The following is a 24,190-nucleotide window of genomic DNA, read 5'->3' as shown; positions in this document are numbered from 1 at the left end:
TGGTCTGAAGTGAAATGACTGGGTTTTGAATTTCACACTGCATCTCACTAGCCCAGCTGGTGCCTTCCCATCCTGGCTCCCAATTTCCTCATCTTTCCAATTGGAATAAAATAATCACGGCATACTTCACAGGGTCACAAGGAGGAGTATTAAAGAATGACTGAGAAAGTTCTTTGCAAACTCTACAGCTTTCTAGGCAAAATAAAGCATTATTAGGTGTATACCTAACCTCTGTGCTTTTGTTTCAGCTCTTCATTCTGTCTGAAATGCCCTCCTCCCCACACCCCTTCTTCTGAACCTGGCTGTTGAAGTTCTAACCTTCATTCATAAGGCAGGAGAGCATAATGACTGAGCAAAGTATTACATCACTGGGGTTTGAATCCCCAACTCTGCTGTTTGCTAGCTGTTTGACCTTAGTTAAGCTACTTTCTGTACTTTAGTTTCCCATCTGTAAAATCAGGATAATAGTACAACCCATTCTATAAGATTGTTGTGAGGATAAAGTAAGCTCACAAGTGTAAAGTACTTTAGAACAGTATGTACTAAGTCCCATGTATGTGTTAGCTCTTATTATTTCAAAGATTTATTACTTTGATGTTTATTTCAAGGATACTTTCATTATTTTACATTATTTTATTATTATGTTCAAACTCCACCCCTCCAAGAAACGTTTTTAGATCTCTTAGTTTGAATTAATCATGTTCCCATATTTAACCAAGTATATTGTTTGTAGCTCAGTGATGGCCCTTGTCATTGCTAGTGTCCAGTATATCTCTCTCCTGCACTGGCCTTATAGCCCTGAGTGACAGAGGCTTCCCTTCTCACCTCTATACACATGGCTGATGCACAATATTTGTTGACTTGGATGGAAGGTATGCAAAGTATACAGATGAATAAGCCTAACTATACTGGATGAGAGCTGATCGCAACTGTTACATGATACCTGTATTTTAAAGACTGAACACAACTGCAACCTTTAGCACCATACCTGACATATAGCATGTGCTCTGTAAATGTATTTACTTGGAAGGATGGGAAGATAACTAAAGGTGCATTAAATCCAATGGAAGCTTTCAGTTTATTGTGTCCCTCTCATTCAAAACATGTATTAGATGACTAAGTTACTTATCACAGGTGCCAGGGCAAGATTAAGATACATACCAAGGAAAGTAAAAGTAGCTCCTGACTTTCAGGCACTCACATTTGGGAGGAGAGATGGTCCGGTTACTAAATAATTGCAGGGGCCACAGGTGCTAAACTGAGTAGGGTGGAGCTGCACAGGAAAATGCCTTCAGCAGCTCAGTCCCCACTGTAAGGCATGGACCCCCTCGATAGCAAATTGCCCAGGTATGTTCATTTGGGATGACTGCATCATCTTTTCAATAAGTAGGGAACCAGCAGAAAAGGTTCCAAGTTTCTGAAAGGAAGAGGGGAGCAAATTAGTTATGAGGACATGGTGGTTTACATACAGCATATATAAAATATAAAATAAGAGATGTGACACCATGAACCATACCTGTATAATTATGTCTCACATAGGCGATTTCTCAGTCTCCTCCATTTTGATGTCAAATGTTGACAAGACATTGCAAAACAAGAAAAGTGCTTTTCCAAAAGAGAGACCAAGTCTCCTATCAACTCTATTTCCACCAATGGCTTCACTTTAGCTCCCAGTTTTTGCTATCAGTTGAGAAATGGGTTTGGACTGGAGTATTTCTAAGATCCATTCCACCTTTACCATTTTCTATTCTGTTTTTCAGTGCCTGGTCTGATATGAAAACCAATCATTTCTCCTAGCTTCAAATACTACCTCTATTCTGACGAATCCCAAATTGATATCTCCAAACCAGACATCTCTTTTGAGAGCAGATCTTAAATATCTAACTGCCTACCTGGACACCTACTTCAGAGACATCTCAAACATACCACGTTCAAAACTGAGTTCTTGGGCTTCCCTGGTGGCGCAGTGGTTGAGAGTCCGCCTGCCGATGCAGGAGACACGGGTTCGTGCCCTGGTCCGGGAAGATCCCACATGCCGCGGAGCAACTAAGCCCGTGAGCCATGGCTGCTAGGCCTGCGCGTCCGGAGCCTGTGCTCCGCAACGGGAGAGGCCACAACAGTGAGAGGCCCGCATACCGCAAAAAAAAAAAAAAAAAAAAAAAACAAAACTGAGTTCTTGGCTGCCAGTAATTACCCCCCTGAAAGTTCTTCCTTTGCAGTGTTTCTAACTCAGTAAATAGAAACACATCCACCCAATTGCATAAACTGGAAACTTGGGATTCACTCTTGATACCCTTCTCTCCTTTACCACCCACTCCTACTCAACCCAATCTCTTTTTCAATCTTGTCAATTCTACTACCAAAGTAAGTCTCAAACCTTTCATACCTCCCCACCTGCACTGCTACCTCCCCACCTGCACTGCTACCTCCCCAAGCCCAGCTACCTTCATCTCTCCCTGGGACTCCTACCAGTCTCTTCAAGAATCTCCTCACGCTTCTTTCTAATTCATCTTCCACACAATAGCTGGGGTGCTTTTCTTAAAATATAAATCAGGGCTTCTCTGGTGGCACTGTGGTTGAGAGTCCGCCTGCCGATGCAGGGGACGCGGGTTCGTGCCCCGGTCCGGGAAGATCCCACGTGCCGCGGAGCGGCTGGGCCCGTGAGCCATGGCCGCTGAGCCTGCGCGTCCGGAGCCTGTCCTCCGTAACGGGAGAGGCCACAGCGGTGAGAGGCCCGCGTACCACAAAAAAATATATGTATTTATTTATATTTTTATATATATATAAATCAGATCATGGCATCACCCTGCCTAAAAAAAAAATATATATATATATATATATATATATATATGTATATATATATAAATTAGATCATGGCATCACCCTGCCTAAAAACCTTAAATAACTTCTCAACACACTTAGAATGATCTCTAAATTTCTGACCATGGTCTACAAAGACCTACATGATCTACCTCCTGATTCTCCCTCCAAATCTATCTTTACCACTCTCTCTGTGCCATGCTGGCCTCTTTCAGGTCTCTGAACATGCCGTGGTTCTACCCCCTTTAGGATTGTTGACCTCTGTTCCCTCCGCTCAACAAACTTTCCTCCACACTCTTGGCCTGGCTAATCCATCCTCCGTTTTCAGATCTCAGCTTAAAGTTTACTTTAATAGAGAGGCCATTAGGTAAATTCTGTCCTTCCCCCATCTCACAGCACCTTACTTATTTCCTGATTCTCAGTTATCTTAATTATAATGCATACTCATCTGTGGATTTACTTGTGTTATGCTTGTCTCTTCCACCAGACTACAAGCTCCTCTAGGGACAGGTCTGTAATTGTTCTCTGTATGTGCAAAGTCTAGCCTGGTACTTAGCAGAGGTGCTCAATTCATAACTTTTGTGCCTGCATATTGATAAGACCTGAAAATATCAACATATGTTTATTCCATGCTGAAAAAGTCCAACCAAACAGGTGATAAAATAAGGGAATAGAGTTGAATATTTTCTGTTTCTCCAACCTTTTCAGTTCCTAATCCCTAGAATCTTATAGCACTCCTCCATTTTCTTACTGAACCTTCCCAGCTTTCAGAGTTGAGAAGGGAAGTATCTTCATGTTCCTTTGCTTTGCTCCCCCATCCCCCTGCCTTCACTGACACATTTAGCTTTGTGCAGGAATGTGGCTTCCACAGGTACGGTTGGATGAGAGGTGTTGAGAACAGGAAGGGTAGAAAGGGGGGAAAAAAAGGAACCATATAGGAGAGGTGGCTGCCCTTGTACAGCTTGGACATCATCCCAGCCCTCCCACGTTGGAGGGGTGTTTTTTTAAAATGCCATATACACCCAGTATTCTCTTCTTCCCACCTCTAGGAATCCAAAAATAAATGAGCTGTTGATCATGGGTTTGGTGCTGGCAAAACTGGCAAGTATGGGCAGAAGTGGTCTCAATTGAAGGAACTTTTTCTTGATACATGCCCTGGCCCCTTTGGCTTCATCTTAATCATTGCCTTGTTCTGTTACTAGAGTGAAGCCCTTACCTTCGCCCCAGCACCCATGCTCATGTTTTCTTTCCTCCTCCCTATCAAGACCAACTTGCTCCTAATCCATTTTTATATTCACCGTGACATTCGTGAGATCTGTTGTGCATTTGTTGCAGAGGTAGGAAGGATAGAGAGCTGCACAGATTCTCTTAGGGGACAGAGCTGGCCCAGGGATCTCCCTGTCTTTTGGGTCAGGCCTTTGGTAGAAAGTTATCCTACCTCCCTATTTTAGTAACTCACCAATCAACTCAGGACTTTAAAAATATATAGAAATCCACCTCGTTGCTCCTAGAAGACAGCCCTGATAAATTTGTGCTTTGTTTATACCTTTTTCTAAGACTAAAGTTAGCTCAAAACAAATGATTTTTTCCAGCTGGGTGAAGGGGATGGGTAAGGAGGGGCTAAGGTAGAAAGAGGAGGAAGAGGAAGAAGGTACCAAAAAGGAGGATCTAATACTGGATTTCAGTTCCCACTACTGGGAGATGGTTCATTTCCAATTCTGCATTTCAAGGACATAAAGACTTTCTGATCTTTTTTATTCTCTTTGGATGAGTATGAATCCTCCACAGTAATTTATGTCTTCCTGTACTGAAAGGGTTAAAATATTTCAGGAAGTGAAATAACCATTTTTAAGGACGTTTACAAAGTCAAGGCAGGACACTTCAAATACATTGTTCCCCAGATAAAACCCGAGTCACAAAATCAGTTATGGAATAACCTGATGGCTTTGCTTCTCTGTGATGATTCACTCATTAGTTTGTCCATTCACTCAACATTCAACAACCACTCTGAACTGTGCATTATAATTTCCAAAGTACTTTCCCCTCCATGGTACTTGATTCTCATGGGAATCCTGTGATGTAGTCCCTGTACAGAAATTACCATTTTAGAGAACAAGAAACTGAGACTCACAGAAGTTAGTCAGTTGTGGAGCTTTAACTGGAACCCAGATCATCAGATTTCACCCTGAATTCTCTTTCAGTTCTACCTATTTGAATTCAGTCTACATTTCCTAAGTGAGCACCATGTTTTGGATGCAAGTCCAATACAACAAAAATGAAGTTCTCTTGTCTTTGAGGAGCTTCTAGCCTGCCAAAGGCAGCGACCAACGCCTGGGTGTGGAGTGGAGGTAAGTGCCTGGGTTCTTGGAGAATGCTAAGAGTCTGGGGTAGAAAACTTACAGGAGACGGGACTGGAAAGAAGTTTGAGGGCCTAAGGTGCTTGATTTATTGATTCACCATCACCATCGTCAAGTTTTTTCAATATACCTTCCCAAATTATGGCCTTTATTAATGATATTATTAATCTTTTTCTGTCCCATTTTCTTTTGAGCATTCCGCTGGCATTTCACCCTCCAAAGGGCGGGTGTTTCTTAGCAACCTTGATGTTGAGACATTGAAAGCTGCTAGACTTCCAACTAACTACAAGATTGCTGAAATTGTATCTGGTGGTTTTATGCATGTGCCATAGGAAGGAGATGGTTACGACTCCTGGCACATGGGCCCAACCCTCAGGCAGTCTGGGCCTTGGTAATAGGGTGCTGTTAAAAGTGGTCTGGGTGCAGGGCTGGCACCTGTTTATATCACCTGTTAGTTTATTATCCAAAGGTCTGGGATGCCCAGAGGGTTGGGGTAAGCTTGGGTTTAGTTGAGTAAGCTTGGGTTTAGTTGAGTAAGCTTCAGGAGGATCTATTAGGTGTCTAGATTCTGTTAGAGGTGGTGTTGGGAGCTAGTGTCCAGGCTGTGGATGCTACTTGAGGCTGTGTGCTTTGGAATAGCATGATGTTGGGTGATCTCTCTGTTCATGGTAGAACGTGTCAGGCTCTCAAAGTTATAAAAACCACAGACCAGGCAAAGCTCTGGCCTGCAGGCTGAGCCAACCTGGTGTTGGTGGTGGTGAGGCTGTGTGTGCTCCAGGCTCTTGTGGATTTTCTTTGCATTGGGTATTGGGTATTACTGGATGGTGCATTGAGGCAGCTGGGTTATATCCTGTTCTAATCAACACTGGATGAAAAACCCAGAGGCTGAACCTGCCCAAGGAGGGAGTCAGTGCCTCACACTGGTGCTGGAGCAGGGGGTAGGACACAGCATCTGGGAGGAGGCCAGAGAGTTTTATTTTTGCTCAGAATCAGGATGTTTGGCCTGGCAAGGGGGCTATCATTTGCATGACTTAAAGCAAGCTTTTGCACCATTCTCAGCCTTTTTTTTCTCAGTAGATGTGTGTCCCCTGGGGTCAGAATCCCCTGTTGCATTTATATTCATTTCCCCAGTATCCAGAGAAAATAGTGTCTAACCCACAAAAGACTGCCAGTGAACTGTGTGTTGTGCGAATGAGTGAATAAATGAGCTGAGTATGAGGAATTAGATCAGTGGTTTAAGGGAAGAGGGCTTAACAGAACCATGGTCCTTACCTCACCTCCTAGATCCTGATGTCTACCCCCATGCCCTTTTCTAAGAACCAGCGATTCAAACAATGCTAACCACCTACCCCCAGTTCCTAACAAGCTTGTGATTCTCTGAAGGAAACAACATTGATAGGGCTTATTTTTAAATTGTTTTCCGGGCTTCCCTGGTGGCGCAGTGGTTGAGAATCCGCCTGCCGATGCAGGGGTCACGGGTTCGTGCCCTGGTCCGGGAAGATCCCACATGCCGCGGAGCACCTAAGCCCGTGAGCCATGGCCGCTGGGCCTGCGCGTCCGGAGCACCGCAACGGGAGAGGCCACAGCAGTGAGAGGCCCGCATACAGCAAAAAAAATAAAAATAAAAAAAAAAAAATAAATAAAATAAAAAATAAATTGTTTTCCTTAGAATGCAGTAGTCAAACATGTTATAAGAATGAAAACCAAATCTTCTGTAGCCCCAGAAGCATCTCAAAGAATGTCTTTTTACCAGAAGATCTCCTGGGTATCCTCATGGAGATAGTAAAGTAACAAGGAAACTCTTTTATTTTTTTAATTAATTTTTTAAATTTTTGGCCGTGTTGGGTCTTTGCTGCTGCGCGCGGGCTTTCTCTAGTTGCGGCGAGCGGGGGCTACTCTTCATTGTGGTGCGCGGGCTTCTCATTGCGGTGGCTTCTCTTGCCATGGAGCGTGGGCTCTAGGTGCACGGGCTTCAGTAGTTGTGGCACACGGGCTCAGTAGTTGTGGCACATAGGCCTAGTTGCTCCATGGCACGTGGGATTTTCCGGGACCAGGGCTCGAATCGCTGTCTCCTGCATTGGCAGGAGGATTCTTAACAATTGTGCCACCAGGGAAGCCCCAGGAAACCCTTTGACATTTTCAAATGCTGTGAAATACCAACAAACAAGATAAGCACACTAAGACCCAGCAGGCGGAGACAGATCAAAGATTTACAGGATCTATTTAATCTCATTATGGTCAATGTGCTCAGAAAGGGTGAGGTTTTGTTGGTGTGGAGACAAGTGTCTCCCAGAGTGAAAGGTCTTCTCCAAGAATGAGTGGGCAGTTCTCACTTTTGCTCTAGGCCCTAAAGATGTGGGAGGCTTCAACTTTAGGTCAAACATTCAAAACTGTGAATTAGAGGACTAATTGCTTGCATTGAAAAGATTTCACCTAGGGCTTTCCAGTGTCTTGAGTGTGTGCTTGTGAGATAGATCGAAATCAAAGTAATATATAAACATTACACAATTTGGAAGATAAAGAAAAGAATAAAAGGAGAAAAAAGCATCCATAATCCTACTACCCTAAGACAGCCAATGAAAATAGTTTTTTGTTAATTGTGTACTTTTATTTATATCCAGTTTATTTTTTATGTATAGTATTTTTAAACATAGTTGTAAATATACTACATAAATATATATATACTGCTTTTCACTTTACCTGTTACCATAAGTATTTTCCAATTCTAATTTTTAAAAATTAGTTGTATTATATTTAACCATTCTCCAGCCAATACCCTTCCCTCCAACACAGTCATGATGGAACATGTAGGTTGTTCAACTTTTTTGTTGCTAGATATAATGCTTGAATGCATATACTCATTCAAAGATTTTTTCCCCCTATATGTTGAATTATGCCTTGAAGATAGATTCCTAGAAGTAGAATTACTGGGTCAAAGGGTATGACTACATTTATGATTCTTGAGACTTGTAACCAAACAGATTGCTGAGAGTAATGATAACCAAATTGGACTATGATAGCAGTCTTACCTCATTTCACCAAGAAAAATTTAAATGTCAGCCTCCATAGTGAATATCAGTGTTGGTTCAAAGATCTATAACCACTCGGCAGAGAGGCTGATACAAGTGGGAAAAGGTGAAGGGAAAGAAGAAAGAGACACTTAAGCTCACATTGGAACTGGACACCACTGGTAACTGACAGGTGGTTAGAAATGAATGAGGCATTTCTGAAATAATGTATATCAATGCAATAGCAGTCCTTAGTTTACTAAAGGGAATACTACAGCAAAATAAATGATTCAGGGTGGACTGGTTGATGGGAAGCAACTCTGCCACTGATTTGTGGGATGGTCTTGGCAAACCATTTCCCTCTCTGGATTTTTCTAGTTTAGGTAATGGGATCATACTCAGATAATGAAGACAAACTCATAGAGTTATAGGGTCCAGTTAGCGTCCTTCTCTAGACCCAGAGTTAAACTCTGATGAGATCCACAGTTCTTTTGGAGTTGTACAATGAGATACCAGACATTCTAGGAAGGTCTTGGGGTTCCCCCAATCTCAGTGATGAATCCCTAAGTATTATATGTCACATATGGACTGATGGCTAGAACTTTCAGGGCCTTGTTTCCATGGAGGATTTTCAGAAAGAAATGTGGAGTAAACAGATTGATGAGGTGCCTTCAGTCATCTACCACCATGACAACACTTGGCCTTTGGTGCTTCCTTAGTGTTCTCCTCACAGTTCTGTGTCCAAATGGTGACATACAGAAATTAGCTAAATTGCTTTAAATTTAGTAAACTAAAAGAATAAACGCAGGTTCCCCCATTTTCCTGACTCTATCTGGGGACAGGGTTGACTGGGAAGAAAATTTCTCACATTTCAAGAGACCTAGCTCGTTTTTGGAGGTTTCTGGTATTGAAAAAAAAAATAATAATAAAGATATGCCCCCCCAAATATATTTTAAGCTGCAAAATTGAGAAGATAGTGCATAGAAGAACCCTATACCCAGTTTCCCATTGTTATTAACATTTTATATTACTATGGTACATTTGTAACAACTAATGAAACAATACTGATACAATATTATTAACTAAAGCTCCTCATTTTATTCAGATTTGTCTGGTTTTACCTTACCTTTTTCTGTTTCATGATCCCATCCAGGATACTACATTACATTAAGTTGTCATATCTTCTGAGGCTACTCTTGGCTGCTGCGATTTCTCAGACTTTCCTTGATAGTTCTGTGGAATACTGGTGAAGTCTTTTGTAGGATGCCCTTCTGTTGAAATTTGTCTGATACTTTTCTCATAGACTGGGGTATGGGAGGAAGACCACAGAGGTAAAAAGCCATTTTCATCTCCTCAGATCAAAGGTACATACAATCAACATGGCTTATAATTGCTGATGTTGACCTTGATGAATTGGCTGGTGTAGTGTTTGTCAGGTTTCTCCATGGAAAATTATTCCCTCCCTCCTTTCCTCCCTTTTCATACTGTACTCTTTGGAAGGAAGTCACTGTGCATAGCTCACACTTGAGGAGTGCGGAGTTATACGCCACCCCCTGCCCCCATCCTTGCTGGCAGTGTATCTACATAAATTATTTGGAATTCTTCTGCAAGGGAGATTTATCTCTTTTCTCTGATTTATTAATTTATTTAATAATGTATACCAGTGTGGATTCATGGATATTTCTTTTATACTTTGGATTGTAATCTAATATTACTTGATTTCTTTTTTTTTTTTTTTTTTTTTGTGGTATGCGGGCCTCTCACTGCTGTGGCCTCTCCCGTTGCGGAGCACACGCTCCGGACGCGCAGGCTCAGCGGCCATGGCTCACGGGCCCAGCCGCTCCGCGGCATGTGGGATCTTCCCGGACCGGGGCACGAACCCGTGTCCCCTGCATCAGCAGGCGGATTCTCAACCACTGTGCCACCAGGGAAGCCCTTGATTTCTTTTTTTTACTCCAAATCTTCCAGCTTTGCCCATTGGGAGCTCTTCAAGTGGCTCCAGTGTCTCTTTGAAATATCCCCCATTGATGTAGCTTTTGTTTGTTTTTCAGCAATTCTTTATTTATGATGCTATAAGATGTTCCATTCTAATTTTGAATACTTCTTGCCCCAGTCCTAGATCTAGAACCAGACGTTTCTCCAAGGAGCCTTGTTTTCCATTACTGCACAGAGGTATCAGAAATCAAGATCTGGTACCAGGTGGGCTCTTTGCTAGTGTAGTATCATTGTTTCTAGGCCAAAAATATATTAAATTTTACATTTTCAACACCAGCATACACACAATTACAATGCAATTGTGCTATTCATGAGATAATTATAGGTTTATTAACAGTATTAAATCACAGTACCATAGGAGCCTGTGGTGGCTCCGACACTGGGTCCTACCCTGGGACATACACGCAGAACTTGTGGATGAGGGTCTGCTCCTTTCCATCCTGTCCATGTACTGCTAAGACTGATGTAGAACCTCAGTGGACATGACATCAAAAGCCCAAATGTGAGAACTTCTCTGAACGTAAGGCCACAGCAAATGGCTCTTTTACAGAGCTGCCCACCCCACGTCCTCTTTTCATGATAAGTCATGGAAAAACATAGTGGATTTAGAACCAGGACATCCAAATTCTGGACCTGGCTCAGTCTGATCCAGTGTGTGTGGCAAATACATTCTGTGCGGGCCTCAATTTCCAATGATATAAATTCAGTCGTGTGGGATTGGACAGTTGCTAAGGACCTTCCCAGTGCGAGCATATTGTAACTCTCAATAGTATTTCATTGAGAGAATGTAATTGGCTCCATCTCTCCTTGTACATGTGCATCAATATTCCAGAAAGTCTAAGAGGAGGGATGGTGGGGTGGGGGGAGGTCACTGTTAATAAATAGGAGCTACACTTTAAATTATGTCCTGAAGATGCTGAGGTCCGTTAAAGGCTTTGCTAGGCAATCAGGCCTGAGAAACATTAGACCTTTCTTTTTAAAGAATGGAGATAAAAGAAGCATAGGAAATATTGGTGGAAAGTATCTCTTTCATTACCTTCAAGTTTGTTCTGGTAGAGCAAGGCTTCTTTTTTTTTTTTTTTTTTTTTTTGGTAAGGGCCAACGCCTCATCTGTTATTTCCTCTGACTTCAAATAATTACCTTTAATGCAGTGATGGCTGAACTACCTCTAAGTTTCTTACCAGGAATCTCTGTCTAGTTTTTTCTTTTTTTTTTCTCCTTCTTTTGTGTGTGTGTATGTGTATGAATATTATGTCATATTTTTTTACATCCACATGGGGCCCAGTGGCTTAAGGTGTGCCCAGTTTACAAGTGTCATCTCCTTCCTATCATTGACTGGGACTGTTTCCAAAAACAAACAGAAGAAGGAGAAAAAAAAAAAGAAGAACTCTAGTGGAGAAAAGACACTTGGGAACTGTCACATCTGATTATGAATGCAGGAGATCAAAGGTACAAGGTCTTAGAATCGGCCCCTTCCAACTTTTAACATTTAAAATCTTCAATTGGCTTTTGGACCTACTCAGCAGAATCCCAGACTTTGGTCTACAATTGGTTAAAAATTGATAGAGGTGAAGATTCTGGGACTGCCTTCTTTACTTAGAAGTTTACATTTTAACTCCTTCTCCCACCCCAAGGACACATACACTCAGCTCCTTTCCATCCCCCCTCCACCTTAAATTTACGTAAATATATATTTAGACACAAGTTGTCGAATTTAGAGCAGATAGACATGCTGCAAACCATCTGGGTTATTCCTTCACACAGTTGAGGAAACTGAGTCCTGACAAGTGGTTTTGCTCCACATCCCATAAGGAGTTCCAGGCAGAACGGTAATTAGAAACCAAGGTTTTCTGGCAACAAATCCATTCCCCACCCCACCTCACACTGTGCCCCCGCGGAGTTACACGTTTGTGCGTGGTCTCTGTATGTACCTATGTTACATAGACACCGACATGTAGGAAACATGCACCAAGCATCTGTGGTCTGACCTCAGGGAACAGTTTAATGACTCGGATTTCAGGCAGCTGACAGGGTTCCGCTGGTGGAGGTTGAAATAAACAAGAAAAGCCACTGTGGAGATGTGAATGGAAAAGTACCGAGCACTCCCTTCCTCAGCACATTCTTCCGCTCTCCAGCTCTCCCTGCCGTCAAGCCGGCTTCAGATAGGCTTCGGTATGGTCAGGTGTACAGAGGGCGGTGTGGAGAAGAAAAAAAAAAGCAGGCACAACACGCAAATCAAGTTTTTCCACTTCTAGCCTTAGGTAGTAAAGACAACGAAGTACAGCAGCCCAGTGGGCCAGCCACCCCGAGTTTGCAAACACTCAAGTGCTTTCCTCTCTGCATCCCCTTCCTGGTCCAGCTGCTGCTTTCCCTCATGCTAAGGTTTCCTAGGAAGTGAAAACCCTGTTATTGAAAACAGTGCTAGAGTGCTGTAAACAAATGATTATGCACCCCCCCCATCACTTCTCTATTTTAAGCTCCGATATTTATTTCCATTTTGAATAAGTGAGAAAAGTGTGGAAAAAATCAGTGTTTTGGGGGAAACTCTGAGCTAGACCAAAAAGGTTTCTAAACTAAAAAAAAAAAAAAAAAAAAAAAAGGTCTCAGGATAATACAGGCCCAAAGCAGGCAGCATATGGATCAAAATTAAACGTTGACACTCGTTTTTCTGAAGGTAGTGGCTGGAAATCATCTTCTATTTTTTTTTTTTAATGTCTCAGAACTTTCTGCTCAATTTCTCTAAATCATACCAAGAAAACACCTTTCTTTCTCCAAGGATAATGTAAGGAGCTTGTTTATAACAGCTCTAAGTTAAGGATTTGAAATAAAACTAATGGGTAAATAAGATCTCCCATACCCATCAAAAGTAGCTGTTGAGTACCATAGCACAGGTGACACGCATAACCAAGCCCAGATGACAATCAAAACTCAATACTCACTGTGACTTGGAGTTTGTTCTGAGAACCAGTTTACAATTTTACACATAGCCCAAAGCAGCCTTGCTTTCCTCAATTCTGCCAGAAAACAAGATGCCCATCTCCAAACCCAGGTAGTCAGATCACCCTGATTTTCTAACACAGGACCATCAAACCACGAAGACACGTTTTCAGTTGTGTCCTGGGGTCCCGCACGCCTCCAGTGATGGCTATCCTGTCCTCTTGAAAGAAGGAAGCCTTGAGGAGCTGAGTGATTGATCTTCAGGGTTCCTTCCAGTTCTAAAATCTGTAATTCTGTGATGTGATAAAGATCTACCAAGGTGCCAGAAGTTCCTGACAGGTGAAACCAATTTCCTGTTTGGAGTTCCCTTAGAAAGAGGACAGGACAGTACTTATTCCAAGGATAGTTTCCTTTTCAGCTATGATTGAATTGTGGGGAAGATTCTCTGGGGGGACCTGGATGCAAAATCTGTTCCTTTCCTTAAATAGATGTAATATTAAGACCAAGCTATTTTATTTTGTAACAAAGCTTTTATTTACCCAGAACCTGTAATTAGTAACCTATTACTATGCCCAGAACACCAGGCAAAGGGGCTGGCCTGGTCCTCTACTCTGAGTATTAATAGCCAGAAACAATTAAATCATAGGACTGGTTGATACACAGCCCCTCCAAGTCCACAGGAATCACACATAAGACCCCAGACATGGAATCTCTCTTCAGAGCTTCTTAAGGATGATTTAAAAGAATTTGAATATATTCAAGTCAATCCTTTCTTTAATCCTAGCACTGCTGGAATGAGGGAGGTCCACAAAGTGATGCCAACTGGTTACTACTGGGGAGAGATCAAGAATGAGAGAAGGCATTCTGGAAGAAATTCATCTGGTATAAAATTTGATAAAGTTACTTTCCTAGGAATTGAAAAGAGATTGAGAGGTGGGTACACGATTTTCCTCACCATTCATTCCGCAGAGAAAAGGGGACCTATCTAAAAGTAAATCTTCATCTTTAAAATAGCTTTAATAATTTTTTTTTCCATTTAACGGTCTCATGTTCTGGTTAATTTCTCTCGGTGTAAACACTTCAATTTGGCAAAAAAAAAAAAAAAAAAAAGTAGAAATGTGGGACCCTGGCACTGGGTCCCAGAAATAACGTCCTGAGAAGGTTTGCGGTCCCTGGCGGTAGGATTAATTATCTATAAACCAGGCCTGGTGGGGTCTTCCTCCAAGGGCTCCCCGCAGAGAATTAAAGAAGGGTGAATTCATTCCCAGCCCCCACGCTGGTTTGTTCTGCTGTCAGAGGGAGATTTCCCTTTGCTCTGCAGCGCCCCCATGGGGCTAAGATTGGAGTGGCAAAGAGAACGCGGGAGGGGTAAACTATGTATTTAAGGGGGGGCGGGAGGAGACAATGAGGCAGGATGGCAACTTTGACAAGAAAAGTGACCCCAAATTACAAAAGTAATCTCATTGTAGGATCAGTAATAGGGCAGAGCCATACAATTCACATTCCAAACCATACAGACACCAGAGAAACTCTAAAGTTCTCATTACTCATAAAAGATAGAAAAATTATAACCCATACAAATACACAAAGACGATCACTTCAGCAAAATCGGGGTGTCATTTTGAGTCCAGTGGGATTCCTTTAAAACGCTTTGAAAGTGAGGGGGAAGGGGACAATCAGAAAAACAGTCTCCCTTCCGGCCAAATGGATCTGCACTGGATGATATCATGTGTCTTTGGGGGTAAAATGTTCATTTTGACAACAGTGACAGCATTCGTCCTGTGTATATTTTTCAAAAATCCTTCACAAGACAGGCTTTTCTGCAGAGGCTGCAGTAATTCATCTGTCAATAAGTATTAAAATATTCAGATTTCACAGGGACAGACACTTATGCATATTTCCTAAGCTCCAGCCCTTGTGAAAATAGTCGACCCCTTTGGATCTCTCCTAGTTTTAAAAACCCCAACACAGCCTTTTCCAAAAGGGGGCTGCATTGACAACAACATTTTCAGCGATAGATCTGAACTTCTTATGGCATTCTGGGAAAGAGATCCCAAATATCCCAGGAAACAGCCAGCAATCTTTCATAGCTCTGCTCAGTTCTATAAACCCAAATTTGGGGTTGGGAGAGGTAGATTATTTTGGGAGATATCTTTATTGGAAATTAACATGTGCAGAAATTTTGTGGAACCTTTAAGAACTCGTCTGTAATTTAATGAGTTGCCTGAAGGACTCTCATAGCCAAGGCTCAGAACAGCCTGACCTTTGAAAGCTGCTTCTGGTCCAAACATTTTGGGTTAATACTTGAGGAATCTGAAATATTATTTTCCCCTCACACCCTTCTTTTAAGAGACAGACATAAAAGAAACAAGAGTCTCCCTCATTCAGGGATGAGTAGGAGGGGAAAAAACCCCAACCAATATTTAAATAGGGAAACTGGCAGTTCTGAATAAACAAACCAAGGCCCACAGTGGAATGATTCTGCACTGCATTTGCCTTTAAAAAGAAAGGAAGTAAGGAAGAAAGAAAGATTTCCCCCTTTTCCTCCTCCTCCTCGAAACTCAGCTCTAAAGCTAAGAGGACTGTGCTGCGTGCAGCGCGTTGTAGTTGTAGCACAGTCTGTTCTAAACACACGCAGTATCTGTGATACTGGCACGGTAGGCCTTTAGAATTCCCTCCGGCTGATCTCTTTAAACACAGACAGGAGAGATTTTTTTTACAACGACCTTGAAGCGAGCTGGGCGGGGGGTGGGGGTGGGGGCGGGGGGGCGGAATCAAGATCTTAAAAAAAGCAAAACACAAACATGTATTTGGCTTACGGAATTTTGTAGAACACACGCGTACACACACCCACATACACACACGTTTCTCGCAGCAAGAAATTTCCTAAGAGTCAACAATAACAGAAAGAGTAAACCCACCACTTGCTGTCCTGGAAAGAAACAAACCAAAACAAATCCTTTGAACATGTCTCTCAAGTGCAGGGGAGCGTCCTCTCAGTAAAAGTCCATCGGGAGAAAGAAAATTGCACCCTCCCCCCCCCCAAAAAAATGGGGTTGGGATGTAACACATACGACAAAAAATTCAAGCTTCTTTCAATAGTATCAGTATTAAAATAACACATCTTCCTTAAAGCGCTTGAGAGATGAGATTGGGGCAAAAACACCCAAAACAAAATCCAACCGATGCGGGATCCTACGATTTACGTAACATCACAAAGTTGCAAAAGGCAAAAATCAAAAGCAAAAATTCGAAACCCATCAAAATACAACAACCCCAAATCCCGAGCCACCACACCAACAAGGAAAAAAAACCAAAACAAAAACCCAAAAAACAAAACAAAAAAACTGTCCCAAATAAAAATAAAGCAGATGAACCCACCGAAAACTGCTTGGCAAATATTTTTCTCGTGGTGCCTAATATTCTAGCTGGAAAGAGCTGTGGTGTTTATTGTTTTTTTCTCTTACTCGCCTCGAAACCTACTATATATAACAGACTTTTCCCAAAGGTTAGAACCTCTCGCTCCCTTTTGTGTGTTGAGCTCGAGGAGCTGAGTTTATGGGGAAGAGAGGAGGAATCAGCCCCAGACCCCGGGAAAGCAAAGCGCACTCCCCCTCTTATGTCACCGAATAGCAAATTAGTTCTCAGAATTCCAGAGGCCGAGCTTTGCTACAGCAAAGACGCCGACGTCACAGAGGGGGCGCCCACGTGACGGTGGCGGAGCAGGCTGTACCATCGCCCGGGGGTCGGGGAGGGAGAGCCACCGTCTGGCCCCTCGAGCCTCACACCGAAACCTCCAAACCCGAGACGCCCAGCCTGTGAGAAACCCGAAATATGCCGGACAGTGGGAAAATATTGTGGCTTTGAGGGTTTTTTATGGGCCGGAGCAGGCAAAAGTCGCGGAGAGCTGACACCGAGTCCTCCCCTGCCACGTAGCAGTGGTAAAGCCCGCAGCTCAAATTCCGAGAATTGAGCTCTGTTGATTCTTAGAACTGGGGTTCTTAGAAGTGGTGATGCAAGAAGTTTCTAGGAAAGGCCGGACACCAGGTGATTATTGCTGTTGCTGCCGCCGCCGCTGCTGCTGCTGCCGCCGCCGCCGCCGCTGTTGCCGCTGCCGCCGCCGCCGCTGCTCATGATCATTATTTTACCTTTTAATTCTTTTTTTTCCGCTCTTGCCAAATGCTTTGGCTACAAGTTTCCTATGTGTATCTATTGATGTAAATGTATATATTTATTTATTGTAGCTGTCAGGTGTTAAAATAAATGCCGAAGATTAGTCCCACGTCTCTCCCACTCTAGGATATAGATTTTTATATATTTACTATTTTATTCTTGTTGTCTTTGAGTGAATTGGCCGGTTTGGGGAGGCTTTTGCCACCCTCCCTTGTGTTGTTTTGGTTTTTGAAAAGGAGGTGGAGGAGAGGAAGGAGGGGAATTAGGGGGCGGCCGGAGCAGAAAGGACGAGACAGTGCTGGGGTGGGGGGTGATTCGGGCAAGTCTGGAGGCTGTCTGGCCCCAGACGGCGGAGAGGACGCGCGCTAGCGCTCTCGCTCTTTCTGCTGCTGCTTGCGTACGGCTTGTGATCTCGCTGGATTCGTGCGGCTGTGTTTTTTCCCTCTTTTCTAGCTTGCAAACTGCCTTCCTTGCTCCCTAGCTCCAGCCTCGCCTTCCCTCCCTCCCTCCTCCTTTCCCTCGCCTCTCCTTCCTTCCCCTCTCACGTCCTTCTTGGTCACTCCGGGAGGCGAGGAGGGAGGCTGCCCGCTCGCTCGCCCCGCTGGCTCCCTTCCACCGGCCTTGGTCCTCTAGATTCCCTACCTCCGAGCCGAGATTTGGGAGGAAAAATGCAAGCGAACTCCTCGTTTTGTTTTTATTTTTTGTTTTTCATAAACCCAGTTGAAGTATGGGTTCTACTCTTGCTTTTCAGAGCCTTGATCTTCCTAACGAGATCCGAGTGTTTGGGTGTCCCCTTCCCCTGCGTTTTGGGGGAGGTTTAGCTTGCCTGGGGGCGGGGGTGTTGAATACTTTGAAAATTATTCTTTCTTGGTTGCAGTCTAGGGAGTCGGGAAGCCCCGCGCGCTCCCTCTCCCCAACGTGGGGAGAGAAGCTTGTGGCGGGACGGGGATTTGGGGGGTGGGTGGGAATGGGGTGCGCGTTTGCACCTGCGGTGCTGTTCAGCGTGCTGGGACTCCGGGAACCTTCGCAGGACGGCCCAGCCAAGCGGGAAGGTGGCGGGATTTCTGGCGGTCGCGGTGTTTGTATTTTGGGCGCTTCGTGACTCGGTGTTAGCTCCCAATGGCTGTTCCCCCGCTTTCCTAAATTTTATTTTTCCCATGGTGCAAGCTTTGTAAAAACAAACAAACAAAAGCTGCGGGCCGGAGAGTAGCCGGCGTCAGGGCTTCAGATTCCCGAGGTCCTTGCGCTGGGCGAGGGGAAAAACAAACAGCCCCAGCCCGCGGTCCTACGTGCGAGACCCGGGAGGAGAGAAAGGGCACTTTGTGACCCCGGCTGGGGGATCTGGCGCGGGAGAAGGGGGCGCGGGCGCGAACGGGAGATCTTTGTGAGTGATTTTGCAAAAACGGATTGCGAGGTTGGTTGGATTTGCAACCTGTGGCTCTCCTTGAGGGAGTAAGAATGCGGGAAGGCGGCGGCGGCGGCGGCGGCCCGGGGCGGGAGTGGGTGGGGAGTTGGAGCCTCGGAAATCGGCTGCGCTGGGGAGACGCGGGAGCGAGGGGCCACCCCGCTGCCGGATGCAGTGACCGTGGTAAACGTCGTGAGAACTGTGGCTTGCGTTGCCTTTATGATGCCGTATTATCTTGGAACTCTGGCCAAAAATGGAACTAGTGTGGCAGTAATGAGTTTTAAAAGCTATCCTATGGAAAACAAGTACACAAGCCTACCAATTAAAAAAAAAAAGCATGAAAAAGATCCTTTTTATGTTGTGCACTTTCTCGAAATGTTTGACTTGGTGGTGGGGGTCCTGACAGCTGAGCCGAAGGAATGACCCCAAAGTGGGTGCTCAAAGTCCAGAGCTGTTACTGGGTCCCTGACCTCTTCTGTGAGCTGGCCATCCCCCCCAGGAAACTGATTTAATCCTTTATGGATTTTTTGTTCAGTTTATAGTTTCCAGGAGGTAAATCTTGTAATGCTTTACTCTTTTTCTCTTTAAAGTAAAATGTCAGTAGATGCATTTTTTTACTTAAAAAAAAAGTAAAAAGAAAAAAAGTGGGGCAGGAGAGAAGGAACCAGGGAAAGGGCTGTTTAGAAATACAGTTTGTGGCTCAGAGCGATGCCACCGGCTTCCTCTACAGAGACTGCCAGTTTCCCTTTTTCTTTGCAAGGTGTGTGTGGTTTTAATAAATAGCTTTAAAAAAAAGTAAGAGGGGGGCCCGCAGGATCCGTCAGGAGACAGGTATCTATTTTGCTCATTATTTACTACTAAGAGCCTTTGGCACTGGAACAGAACCTCGTAAATCTGCAACCCAAGTTGAAGTTCATCTGGCCCTTGTCCACCCACTATTCCTGGAGGTAGCAAACATAAGCTCAGAGGAACGAGGTGAAATCATATTCTTGCTTTGAAATATATGGGTTTTTTTTTTAAAAAAAAAAGGAGAAAAGATATTTGTCTCGGGGGAAGGAGGAAATGGAAAGGGAGTACCAGGAGATGGGCATTCCCTTGCTAAAATGACTGTAGTTGAGTCTTCAGGCCAAAATAGAAACCTGAAGATGGGAAATAGTCCTCCCTCCCCCCGCTTATAAATAGAAGGTTCCAATATCCTATTTGGAAGATTTCCAATACTGCAGGCCCAAGCACTGACTGGTTTTAAGGGTCTGTTGATAGTGACAATAAGGCTAGTAGCTGTTTGTAAAAACCGGGCAACTTGAAGAAGGCAGCTAGAAGTGGGAATTCTCCAATTGGCCATTTCCTCTATGCTCAGTTTTGAAGGGTTCTACCCCTTGCTTTCTTGAAAAGCCTGTCCCATTTTTATTGTGGGTTTGGTTGACAGGAATGGGACTCTAAACTCTTAAGCTGTCGTTTGCTGAGCCTTAAAGAGTTCCAGTTATTGGTTGAGTAAATGGTAGCCATGGCTAGATGTCAAAATTCTTCCTTCCCTCTCTCCTTTGCCGGGTAGCCACACTCACAACCCACTTTGTTGTGAAAAATTTAGCGATTCAGAGGAGGTGGTGCGGCAGCGCCACCCCTCGGTGGGTGAAACTATCTATTTGCAAAAGTCAAATATTTGAAAAATGTTGTGAAATGACCTTATGAGGATTTTTTTTTCTTTAGGAAGGAGAGATAAAAGTAGCTTTTTAAACAAGGACTTTGTAGTTGATCTCTCAAAAGAAGGGAGAAAAGCTAGGATGGTGTCATAATAGGCGAAGTAGTTCGAGTGTGTGTGTATGTGTGTGTGTGCGCGCGCGCGCGCACCCGCGCTCGCTGTCTCTCTCGGGGAGGCTTGCCTGGTTGGCTTTAAGTAGGCGAGTTCTCCTGGCGAAGGTAGCCCCCCTTCCCTCTTGGACTTGACCTCTCAGGGCACCCGAATTCTGCTGTCTGTCTGATATTGAGACAGGGAGGAATGTTTTGGTGTAAAAAACCATAGCGACTGGAAGTCCTGTAGTTTTGCTGGCGGTGAAGATGGTGTATGCGGGGGTGGGTCGGGGAGGGAGGTTTGTGGATGGACTGGGGCAATGGTAGGCTGATCCGTAGCCGGGTTTGGAGTCCTCTGGGAGTCAAAGTAGTGTGGCGCGTGCCAGTTGCCTGCACTGCGCAACAAGTGGGAAAGCCGCCGCAGTGATCCGAGCGAGGGTGCTGTGTTGTGGGAAAGCTGGCCGGTTTCTCTTCGCCCCACTGGAAGCCAGGAACGGCTCCTCCCAACCCTCCCCGCCTCCCACTCTGAGACGAGAGCCCCACCAAAAGACCAACTCGTCCCCACTCCCCCATCCCCGGCTTAGCCGAGCGCTGTTAAGCCTGCCCTTGGCCTCCAGGACCCCTTTTCTACGTGGGAATCAGTTTATTCCCGACTTTTTTGCTGGTCGACCAGTGTTTGGCAGAAAGCTCTGGTAATGCCGTCGAGTGCCTTCTGCTTTTTGAAGACATGTGCACCCTTTCTTTCTCTTCCCAATACATTCAGCCTTTCGGGCTGGAAGAATCAAGGTATACTACATGAACGCAGCTCCAGACACCGCGTTTTGGTTGCCAGAGGCCTATGAGCATCGGGAAGAAGGAATTACATCTAGTAAATTCGGTGTTTTCCAGCTTTGCCCTATGGAGGCACCCCCCCCTTCCCTTAAGAGACAACAACAGCAAAAAGGTGGGGGGCAGTCGAGTGTGGAAGGCTGTGGTCGCGCGGCGATTTTCGCACGGACTGAGTCCGCCACCTAGTGGTAGGTCCTGTCTGAGTTCCCCGACTGGGGCAGTGGTCCAGGCTCGTCACCTACGGGTCCCCAAGTATCCCAACCAGGTGCTAGGATTTAGAGGGAGGGTACCCTCCAATGGGGATGACACCCAACCTCCAAAGTTTTGGTACGATGGATGAAAATTAGAAAGCCTGCGGATGCTTGCTCCATCCACAGCCACTCAGCGACGGGTATCTGCCTCCGCTAAGAGAACCAAAAAGTACCAGGTTCTGAAAACACGATTTCCCAGTCGCTGTGGCCTCTCCCCCGGAAAAGTCAATAGTGGAGGGATGCCACATGGGCTCTAGGACATATATCGCTTTACAGTTGAGGAAACAGGCCTGATGAGAGGGTTAATGGTGAGTTAGTGACCTAACTGGAACCAGATTTTAAGCTTCTGAATTCCAGGTCAGTGACTTAAAGTCAGAGGCGAGTTTATCTCCGCCCCTTTGAGTTATCTAAGAGAAAGGAGCAGAAGTCAGAGGGAGCCATGATTTTAACCTCTTAGGTAACCATTGTTGGAAAGGGTTCCACAGCTGTCTCCGAGGAATTTGTTTAGAAAGCATGGCCCAAGATTTCCAGTGACAGACATGAAAAGCCTACGGTAGTGCTCAGGGGTGGGAGTCTCAGTTCTTGGGAGGGGGCTGTGCGTGTGTTAGGGCGTGATTAAAGCCCAGTCCCTAGACCTGCAGAGATGCACCTCGCTGCTCCCGAGGCTCACATTTGGATCCTGAAATAGCTCTCTTCCCCTTCTTTCCAAACTTTGTTTAGTGGCTTGGCGAGAAGTCAATTGTGTGTGGGGGGGTCCTAAGAACAGGCAGAGTGAAATCCACAACAGCTTCTCAGCAAAGTTTTCTTTCTCGGAGCTCAAAATTTAAGATGGCAAACGCGCCACCGCGTGCTGGCGGCCCCTAGCGACCGCAGGCGCGCACACCCGCGGGAGAAGCCGTTGTTTCCACCGCCCTGGTCCGCCGGAATCGAGTTCCGCCTCTCCCGCTGCGGGAGCTGTTGGAGGCCGCGTCGGAGAAACGCGCCTCTGTTCGGGTTGGAAAGGAATCTGGGGACGTGTTTGAAGAGCGGTCAAGTTTGACTCATCGCTTTCCAAGGACAGTTAGTGCCTTCCATCTTCATTAACGTGAATAAAGACCTTGGCTGACTTCTGTCCAGATCGGATTTTTAAAGGCATTGTTTGCCTGGGGAGATCATGCCTCTCCCATATCCCGTCAGACTTTTGCAAAGGCCGAGCCCGGTCCAGCCAGGATGGCCAAAATATCTTTGCTCGTGGTCGGCTGGCATCGACTGCCGGCCTTTTCTGGAAGGCTGTCACGAGCTGGGCGCCTGGGGAGCGTCCCTTCTGCAGCTCCTCTTCAGATCTTGATGATAAAACACATCCCTCTATTTTATTGCATTTCCTAGAAGCTTGAAGGCTTGCAAGAGAGCTGTTGGCAGGAAGTGTGATAGAAATGAAAGTCAGGACATAATGTCCCTGAACATCTCCTCGGTCACCCAAAGCGACTGCCGAGGCCACCGCGTTATCAAATTCACTTTTATCTACTGTCTTCCTACCCTCCCGCCCCCCAGCCAAGAGCGCGAGGAGTGTTTCTCCCCCCAAACAAAAACAACTCGGCGGTTTGACCCTACCCTTCCACCTACAGATCACCATGGCTAGACCCGAGCAGCTCATTAGCTGAGACGCTGCGGAGAAAGGGAGCGCTCCGGAAGGAGCCCTGATGCTGGTTCCACTGCGGCAGCTCCAGCCTTATTAAGATCCCTCGTCCCTGCCCCTAAAGAGTGCTCTGCACTTCCAAATTCTCCTTTGGATTTCTCAACGAGTTATTGGAGTTATTAGATTACCAATAATCCAAAACCCCAACGGGATATTGAAGGGGGAAGGGCGGAAGGCATTCTCCAAATCGGGAGACTGTGTCTAAAACTAGGTCAATGTGAAGGAGGGGCGGGGCGACAAGGAGTTGTCGGTTTTAAGCCTTGATGGAGGGCTCCCTCTAGTGTTAGGCAGCGGTAAAACATGATTAGGTTTGAGCTAGTCCCGGAACCAGTGGACTCCTAATTTCCAATAAGTGTATTTACTTAATTTTAGCTTCCTTTCCTAGATTCTCATCCCATCCCATATTAAACTTCAGCCTTCGCTTTCACCTTTATCCCACTGGGCGAAGGGATGAGAAAGTGGGATTTTATGAAGCGAAAGAGGCCCAGTCTTTACTGACCCCGCCTCCGCTGCTGATGTGATGCGCGGCGCACTGTGACGCTACCCGCCAGTTTTAGGAGTGGACTGCGGCCTTACAGGCTGCGTCTTTCGCGCCCCCTACTCCCCACCTCCTGGCCCCCAAAAGTACCTCTCGGAGCTCGATACTGAGACCGATTAGGCGATGGCGCCCAGGGGTTATAATTCCGAGGAAGGCCATGGGAAGGCGAGGCACCCTTGGAGCGCGCCCATGAACGCGATAGGGTTTGCGCCCAGGCCCCTGCCGAATCCCGACCTTTTCTCTATGGTTCCGGAGAAATCGGATAAGGAAATTCCGAAATCTGGCCAGGTTCGACCTGACAGCTCCTATTCTAAAGATCTTAGGCGGAAACCGAGCCGAGCTGGTTCGCCTTCTTGCCAACGTAGGCGGAAGGGGCTTTCGGTTTAGTTTTCCTCCAACTCGGCTGGGGCGCGCT

The 24,190-nt window shown here is 45.3% G+C and overlaps 1 protein-coding gene and 1 long non-coding RNA gene across 4 annotated transcripts in view; one reads left to right on the top strand and one right to left on the bottom strand.

Moving 5' to 3' along the window:
- Nucleotides 1-6,976: 6,976 nt before the first annotated feature.
- LOC131757470 (uncharacterized) lies at nt 6,977-16,763 on the bottom strand. 3 transcript variants are annotated; one of them, XR_010840717.1, is made up of 6 exons: nt 16,499-16,763; nt 13,120-13,484; nt 12,169-12,347; nt 9,312-9,489; nt 8,207-8,293; nt 6,977-7,323 (listed from the first exon to the last, which is right to left on the bottom strand). It is a non-coding gene; the product is annotated as an uncharacterized lncRNA (long non-coding RNA). The 3 variants fall into 3 exon arrangements; XR_010840718.1 differs by lacking the exon at nt 13,120-13,484 and having other exon boundaries at nt 16,499-16,742; XR_010840716.1 differs by lacking the exon at nt 16,499-16,763 and having other exon boundaries at nt 13,120-13,574.
- BCL6 (BCL6 transcription repressor) overlaps nt 16,686-24,190 on the top strand; it is a 24,408-nt gene continuing 16,903 nt past the window's right edge. The window contains exon 1 of the mRNA XM_059064960.2: nt 16,686-17,164. The gene's annotated coding sequence lies outside the window, so the exon portion shown is untranslated. The remainder of the gene's footprint in view (nt 17,165-24,190) is intronic.

The sequence above is a fragment of the Kogia breviceps genome, chromosome 5, assembly GCF_026419965.1.
Source record: "Kogia breviceps isolate mKogBre1 chromosome 5, mKogBre1 haplotype 1, whole genome shotgun sequence".
Taxonomy (NCBI): domain Eukaryota; kingdom Metazoa; phylum Chordata; class Mammalia; order Artiodactyla; family Physeteridae; genus Kogia; species Kogia breviceps.
This window is presented reverse-complemented; position numbering and strand designations above follow the sequence as displayed.